Source organism: Centruroides vittatus, unplaced genomic scaffold (genome assembly GCF_030686945.1).
Source record: "Centruroides vittatus isolate TY-2023 unplaced genomic scaffold, ASM3068694v2 contig_753, whole genome shotgun sequence".
Taxonomy (NCBI): domain Eukaryota; kingdom Metazoa; phylum Arthropoda; class Arachnida; order Scorpiones; family Buthidae; genus Centruroides; species Centruroides vittatus.
Genome location: NW_027122489.1, coordinates 160270 through 170064, shown reverse-complemented (window position 1 = coordinate 170064; position 9795 = coordinate 160270).

Genomic DNA, 9795 nt, shown 5'->3' with positions numbered 1-9795 from the left:
TTGATTGATGAGTGTCATTAATTTTTTTTAAATGTTACACTTTTTATAAATGACTTCGAATCATATTTTGATAATCAAGCTACGAGTTTCGTCCAAAAATAATTTATCAAGCGAGTTCACGCACTAGTAGAGACAATTTTTAAATTTTTAAAATTATTATTATAATTTCAATTAAATAAAAAAAAATGACGAAAAATATTCGTTTGATTCAATGTATCTATAATCTAGAAGCTCGAAAATTTTTGTTATAGTCTAGATTTTAATTCAAATCGTACACAAATTTGCATGGATCTATCTACATAGGAAGGGGCAGATTTATTTGCTGGTAGAATAAAATGCCGTGCACTTTTACACGAATAATTAAAGAGTATTTTTTTGCGTTATTACACGTGCACGGAAAATAAGTAAAAAAATAAATTCTCTTCTCATCAAACGTGTTTATTTTTAATAATATATTCCGATGCTTACATGGCATGTAGACCATTCATAGCGTGACATACATCGGAACGATAAATGAAATATAAATTACAATTTAGTTTTAAATAAAAAAGAGTTTAAAGTATTGACATACAAGAATATAAAAAAAAGATAAATTCTACTGAACATTAACGAGATTAATATTCTTTTTCTCTGTCGTTTTTGAGGATGTTATTTTTATCATCTGCATTATTAATCATTAATTAGCGAGAGTAATGGTACTTTCTTTATTCAATTCTTTTAAAAATTAACTAAAGTAGTATAGACAGCTAGCTTTTGTCGGTTAATTACACGTCAAATTGCAAGCAGATTTACTGACAACTACTCACCCCTCAATTTGTTGATATGTGTTTCGACACCTGTCTTCCAAGGTATCAGCCCCGAGCGACAGTTTCAGCAATAGTTGAAGTATTACCACTCTGTAAATCTTGGGGGACGGGCGACACTAAGAGAAAGATTGGAGCAATCAGTGAATAAATTTTGAAAGAAACGGGAAAAATCTGAGCAGGTGTATTCTCAAAACTATAAATTTTATGGCTAGATGAGAGTTGAGGATGTTTCTCTTTACGATACGGCAATTGCCAATGCTAAATCGTTATTACACGTTACACCAAATCGATTTTTAAAAAGACAGTAATTTGATATACAAGACTACACAATATCAAATTATAGGACCTTACAAAGTATATCTGCTGGTACGTTTATAGCCTATTAAATTTGTCGTGGTTTGGGCACGTTAATCGATAATTTAAATCGTATTTAAACCTATAAAAATCAATAGAAAGTAATTGATGTCTGAAAAGTTTTTACCCAAACTTTCTACCTCATGAACGTATTTAAATGCTAATGATATATAAACTTACAGGAAATTTGACAGGAAGAGAGATAAATAACATTCATTAGCTGAAGAAAAAAGTTCTGTTTATTTTCATTATTTTTTTCTTTTATATTTTTAAAGAATCTGATTTTGTTAGAAATTATCATTTAAATAGGCTTACAATAGATTAAATGTCTTTCTTCATTCGTAAAGAAGACAAGTAAAAAAGTAAACTCCACTTAAATTATTTTTAGATCTTGATCTCGATAAAGAAGATTGTTCATATTTATAATTTTCAGGTGAGTCTAAATTTAAAATGCCGCATAACTTATGCTAATAAGATATTTATGTCGGAAATATGAGCTTAAGTAGTGAAGAAGTAACTTTAAATACTATAATTTCGGTGTTTTTATTCTTATAATAAATTCATTTATTCAATAAATATGTAACTAACAACGAAAAAACTTAATAAAGAATGGAAATTTAAAAGTAGAGCTTTTAAATAAATGTTTTAGAATTAAAATATGCCTTTAGAAAGCATTATTCATGCTTTACCACACTAAAATTTATTTATTAGAATAGCCGTTAAAACAATGTAAATATATTAAAAATTATGTCACAAATATTACGGAATAACGAAGAAAAAAATTAAACCAGAATCTATGAAATGTTATTAATAAAAAGTTCGTAAGAGTTGTTACGGGGTAAGAAGGAGAGTAAATGCGATAGTTTCAATCCTCCATTTTGTCAGCGAGCAACATCCAACGTAGGTTCGGTTGATAGATTACCTAATAATTGTTCATGAAGTTCCAAAGTCGTTTATCTTCAGTAGTCAGTCTTGGTAGATTTAACGCCATTTTATGTATTGAATGAATGAAACATCAGCCAGGTGGACATTAAAACTGCTTCTAAAATAACCATAGTCACATTCATACCACGTTGCACAATACCCACAACTTATGGCAATGCAATGCCATTAATCTCTTATTACTTTGTATTCAAGTAATATACCTGGGAATACTTGACATCCCTAGTGCAATTGCTGGATATTCGTGTCATAACTTAATATAATTATTATGAAATCTTTCCACTACGAATAAAAAAATCAAATAATTACATTTTTTCGTATCAACATTTATATAACTATAATTAACATTTAAAATGATATTTCTTCGCAAATTTTTCTAAATTTACAATGCTAGAGCTGGAGGACATTCAATTTATATAAATGGCGATTCGCATGAATAGAAATCACAGAGCCTAAAATATCTTCTTGCTTCCATTCTAATGTAGCTTTGATTCTTTTCTGTCAAGAAACAGAAATAAATACATAAAATATAAAGAGGTTTCTTGGCAAAAACAATTAAAACTTAAAAATAAATATTGCAAGAACAGCGACGCCTTATAGCTTTATGGGGACCAGGCAAATTTGAATTAGGGCCCCATGTATATGTACTGTACAGCGTAGTGTTGACTATAGACATTTTTCTTTGGGGAAATTTATTTTTATAAAAGGTTGGTTTGGGCCCCCTGTTAGTAGGGAGCCCATACAATTGTCCTTTTTGCCCATAGGATAACGCGCCACTGTGCAAGAAGATATTTAAATTTCTACAAATTCTATTCATGCTAATTCCCATTCATACAGAACCAATAATGTCGAATACGTTTTTCTTTTTTTTTTTCAAATCTAATGATATAAATCGAGAAAAATCTCTGAAAAAATATATAATTTTAAGTATAAATAATAGTTATATGATTTGGCTAGACATATACCTAAAAATCTTTTTATTTTAGTCTAAATATTTATCTATAAAATGCTGTGTATTACCGAAAATTAATTACAAGCATAAGTCTAAATAATCATTACGTACGGGAGAAAATATAAGATACAAAACCTTGAAATTTTCTGAATAATTTATCCAATGATGAAACCTTTATTAGAAAGTATTTTTCAATAAATACTTCATCATTTTCTAGAAGAATGCGATGAAATATCTGATAAAAATAAAAATAAAATTCGTTAGAACAATTGGTTATTAAAAAAAAGACAAAAAAAAGACAAAATGATAAATGACAAAAAAGCAATAAAATGACGAAACAACTAAACAATTTTAATATAATAACATTAAAAATTATTGTATACAATAAGAATTTTCGTTTAAAATTTAGTATTGTTTTCCGATTTGAAAGTTATTACTACAAATTTTATCTATGAAACAGTTGAAATATTAAAGTAACATTTAGATTACTTTAAATAATAATAATAATAATAATAATAATAATAAAGGAAGAATTACGATTTATTTTGTTTATATTCACAGATTTAAATTACTGTATTTACGACATGCATCCCCTTTCATTTCGCATTTCTCAAGTAAATTTTAATTTATTTTTTATACCTAAAAGGTGATTAATTACCATTTTAATTATCTTTAATATTATAATTTTTGAATATATTTTACTTATTTTGTTTGGGGTTAACAAAATGCCATTTAGTTTCCATATTAATATGAATTTACGATGTTCTTGTATTAACAAGATTTCGTTAAATATTCATGGAGAAAATAACAGAAAAATTTTATAATAAAATCAATTATCCGTTAAGATGGAAACTCAATTTACCCGATTTAATATTCTAAACATTTTCTAAGTAGAGATTATTAAATTAACATAGTCACTTTTTCTCCTTTTATAGAGTAACTTAGACAAAGCTATTCATCTTTATTATTCTGTAATTTTCATAAATTTTGTCAATGATGATAATTTAGGTGAAAAAACGAATAAGTTATACGAAAAAAATAAAAGAAAATATGATTTATAATGAACTTTCTACTCATCAATCGGAATATTTAGTTTAATTAATTATTAAATCGAAAAATTTTCGTTAATAATGTGTCATATATTCAAAAAACATGAATTTATTCTATAAAAATAATGTTTCTTGTAAAATAATAGAGCAGAAGGAATAAATACGTGAACAATTTTTAATGTTAATCAATTATAATTTATGCGAAGATGTAAAGAATTTGTGCAAAAATTTGAAGGAATCCTTTATATTTTTATAGATAATATTGAGAACTTCTTCAATTTCTAACAAATTCTCAATATCTTGGTATAAATTACGAGTAATGAAGTGCAAAGTTTTCGTAATTTTCTGTTTGCTTTCTACTTACGAATTATCAAGGAATCAATTTTGTATCTATCACCCGACTCATTTATTTCGACATTAGACGAATCATCCGATTGATGAAACGAGTTTCGGCTTTTCTATTAAAAATTAACGCTATATCGAGTGATAAAATATTCTACACAATCGAATTTCACAAAAAAAATATATATATATATATATATATATATATATATATATATATATATTTTTTTTTTTTTTTTTTTACTTTGTTACAACAAGTTACTTTGTTATATATATATATATATAACAAAGTAACTTGTTAATTTAGAATAAAGCTATAAAACGTTAATTGCCAATCTTTGTTTTTAACTAGGAGCTTATAAAAAAAAATGTTTTTACGAGAAAATTTACGTAAATCTGATAAATTTCTGACATGTTTTCTTACATTATCTGTATTGGAAAATTTAAATTTATCTACTTAAAAATCTAAAAAAGAAATAAACTTTCAGCTGATATATCTGAATAAATTCTAATCTGGAGAACACGACTGGAGTTTAACCTTATCTTAAAAAATACTTCTAAGAATCTCTTATCAACAGAATCAAGATTCCCGGTTTTTGTTGTATTGAAAAATGTGTCTATTACTTTTCCTCCTTACCTTATAAAAATCGTTGATAAAATTTTATGTGACTAAAATTTTACAAAGCGTAATTTATCAAAACAAAATATTAAAAAAATAAAAATAAAAATAGTAAATAAACCGCCATCTGTTGCTGTGTTTATTTACTAAAATAGATAAAAATTTAAAGTATAATTCTCTCGTACGCTTTATTAGATCGAGCCTATTGTGACGTCACGCGTTACACAAAAGTGGGCGTGTCGACAAATGTTAACGCCCAAATCTGTTATGAACACCGCCCAAAGACAATGGAAGATTAACGGTTACAGCAGATGGGCGTAAATCCTGCTTCGCTGTCAAATTAAAGTTGGGAAATTAATAGAAATTTATAACGAAACAAAAAAAGAACGAAAAAAAAAAACTACTACTGCTTTTTAACCGTTGTTCGTTACACAGACAATACACGACATTAATTAAATTCTAAGTTATTTTCTGTATAAATGTGTAATTCTTTGATCTGTCTTGAGAATAAATCATTGTCCATATTTGTCGTTTCGATTTATTTTATTTATTTATTTATTTATTTTTTAAGTAGTGATCCTGTTTGGCGGAAATTTTTCTGATTCACAGTCGCCATCTGTTATCAAAAATATGAAACTATTCTACCTTATATTAAGTTTTCTTTATTTTTTTTATTTGACAATATTTGCAATTAAATAAATAAATTTAATAATTTAATTAAAAATTTTTAAAATTCGTGTTATTGTAAAATCATTGTATTTAAATGTATAATTTAAATTGCGTGCAATTGGTTAAATTATTCAAATTAAACATGTGCAAAATTTATAATGCGCGAAGAAAATTTATAAATTGATTTTTAAAAAAGTCATTTTACATGACATGAAATGAAAAATTGCTAAACTAATTTAAAATTTATTTGAATTTCAATATATGAGTGGAATTTTTCTGATATTTATTTCTTTATTCGACTAATTTCCTACAGAACATTTTAAGTACAGAAGTTTTAATGATGGACAAATTACATTTCACATTATTTTATATAATAAGTGAGATTAAAAATTATTATTATACATTCATTATATAATACAGGATGAACTAAAAGTCATTTAACTACGAGTTTTGCAAGAAAATCAGCAACCTGCGAGCATATCAAGCCTTGTAATTTGTGTATTTTTACAATGACAATTCAGTGTTTACAATGGTTTCTTGTTTTATGAGTCACCCTGTATGGGATATGATATACATAATAATATAAAAAATAAATAGTATTATAAAATTTAGCAACTAAAAACGCGTAATCTTTAATAATGTCCCTCAAATTATAATTCACTTCTTGTATTTAACAAAAATTTAAATTTTAAATTAATATACTGTATATATATATATATGTATACAATGTTACTCATGAACATAATCACTGAATAATACTAGACCAGAATATCCATTATTCATAAAAAGTAAGCATTTGTCTACTGAAATTTTAATTTCGTCACTAAAAATATAAATAAATAAATAAATTTTACCTTTATTCACCATTAGAAAATTGCAATAAAGTCAAGATAAGATATAAATTTCAGTTTAATAATTGCAAATGGTTGTTATTAATATTTATATAGTAATTTTTGGAATTAACTAGAATATAAGCAGACAAAGTTGAGCATAATTACACAAAACATCTTTATCATCAGAAAATGTATGAAAACCAAGCATTAAATACGTTTGTCAAGCTATGTTTATATTTAAACATGTAAAATAATTTCGTTATTTCATTTTTTAATAATTTATGTTCTATCTTTTTAAATATATCTCTCCTGTACAAAAGGATGCGTCCAGGAAAAGGAGGACATATAATAATCATATTAATCATTAACATACAATTTAAAAAGTTAGGTATTTATATATAAGAGTTATATTAAAAGGGTAGATTTAATTTGACAAAAATATTTTAATTAAATAAGTTAATTTTTTTAATTTAAAATATTACAGCTGCATTTTATTTTTAGTTAAATTTTTAAATTTAAATACATAGTATCGCCATCTGTTATCAATATAGAAAACTGACTCATTTACTCACAAGTCAAAACAACTTATCTTCGAAATAAATATTTTTAAAAAGTTAAACAATGCTTAAAAGAATACAATGGAAAAATATTAATTATAAGAATAATTCATGTAAAAATAACACTAAAACAAGTAAATTACGTACGTCAACTGATGCTTTGTTTTCGATAGATCTTTTGACAATAGTGTTTAAAAAATATACACAGTGCAATATTGTCCCTCAAAAATCACTTTGAGTCTTAGTAGATTTTGAAGAAGTTAGGAACAAAGCTCTCTAAATTATCCCAAACATGTTTACAAAGAGGAAAACAAAATGAACATTTGTTAGACTGGTCGTGGATCAATCTATCAATCTTCACATCAAAATGTGTTCTGTCAGGAAGACGTTAACATGTTGCAAGATTAAATTCTTTCTTGTAGCATCTGCAACTCGACACACTGATCCAATATCTTATCTCCCGATCTCATTCATGAACTGGTAAACAGCCTAACACATATACAAGTTTGTACAAACATCAGATAAATACTTGTTCAAGTCAACCGTGGACTACAATCATTCTCAACGGATGTATTCATTTTGAACAAAATACTGCAACGATCGCATTGATTACTTGCAACATGAGTTTGAAATAATTGATAATTCATGTAATTTCCTAACTATTCTTTTGATGTGTCAGATTGGAAGAAATTCAACGTAGTCGAAACAATCGATACGAAACGAGAAGTTTCAGTTAACATTGTTTAATCAAACTTATTGCTAAATTCTCAGTGACGAATAAATCCCTTATTGTAGAGTTCCAAACAGAGATTAAATCGTGACTCAATGGCATTTCAAAAAGTGATTTAGGAACAACTACACGACCGTTGTAACTCAAAGCATGGAGAGTTCTTTGTACGATATTTGTGTAGACAGTCTGTTCTAGAACTCTCATACAGAGTTTGAGTGACCTGAGACAATGGCGATGTACGATTTGTGAGCATAGTTTTACACAAAACTCTTTCTGTTAAGTTGGAAGTTTTCTGAGATGTTTCGTGGAGGATTCTGCCCAACCTCTCTTCCATTTTTATATGACGTTATCAACTGATGATTTCAGAATGTCAAGAGTGATGTGACTTTGATATCTTGTACAGAACGCTTGCAGATGAGGCGTTCTACTATCATTCCACGTTGAGTGTTAATTCCACTAAACGTGGCATTTTTATTATTATTAATTTGTGACGGCTGGGTGGCCAAGATAGTTAAGGCTAGGGCATATCACTCTGAGGGACTCGGGATCGAATCCAGGCACTCTCCAGGAATTTTCCATGGGCGATCCATTCCGGATTTGTCGAGGCTAATTCCAATACAACTCGCGTGGATTCTGACAGGTCCATTGTAGGTCTGGCCGAATCCACGATGGATATGATAATAGGCAATCGTAGTGTCCACTGAGTGAAAAGAGTTAAAAATGAAATGGTCGGTGAGGCGCGAACCCACGACCAACCACCGGTGTTTAGTGGTTTTATCTACTTCGGTCGTTGGTAGGTCTATTATTATTGATTATACTTTTAATTAAAATTTTTATTGTATAGATCAAACGAGCATAAATATGATAATATATAAAGTAATATTATTTACAAAGAATTCTTTAAATTACAAAAACGTACAGCTTGAAATTTCGGGTTGGGACACGGAAGGCGTCAGAGAAGAAATCTCCAGTATAAAACAATTTCAATTTATTTAATTTAAAAAATGAAACAAAATTAGACATTTTAAAATACATCTAATGAAATATATCTAATTTTTAATTAATTTTTCAAGGTTTAAAAAAGAATTATCTTAAAATTAAAAAAAATTCTAATTAGAACTTTTAAATTTAAAATACAGACAACAGCAAAGAAACAAATCATAAATATGTAAGATTATATTTTACATATATATATATATATATATTAAATTTTCAAAACTAGTTATATATTCAGATAAGCGTTAATTAATTAATTTTTAGAAAATTATTTATATCATTATTTTTTATATCGTATATAATATAAACGAATATCTTAATGGGTGTGTATATTCTGCAATATTAGTGTTATAATTTTAATTTAGATCAATTCTTAATATTTATAAGCAAATTTAAAAGGAGAGATTCTTATTCGTCATTTTAGTATTAACATAATCTCATCCATAATAAGATATAGATTTTTCTTAATTCAAAATATTACGAACGTCTTATGTAATTTTCTAAAATCGAATAATTATAAAATATTTTTTAATGGAAATAATGAATATACGAACGTTAACATAGCAATAAAATATATACGTTTATATATCTAATAAGTTACAATATTAGATAAGTTAAATTAAAAAGTCCACGTTTAAAATGACATTCAATAGAGTAAAAACTGTCCCAAATGGAAACCCGAGAAAGGAAAAATTCTTTGGAACGGAACAATTTTCTATCTTATAAAAAAAGAAACCTGTTCAAAACGGAAACCTGCCAATTCGGAACTGTGCAATTCCGATTTACACAGGTTTTAACTTATTTTGATAGCTGGATTACAATTATTCTGATAGGCGATAGACATAGAGACTGAATAATGCGTGTAGCCATAAGAGTCAATTGATGAAGTTCCACTATGCCATTGTTAGTAGAAAATTTAAAGCTTTTTAGTCATTATATAAACAAG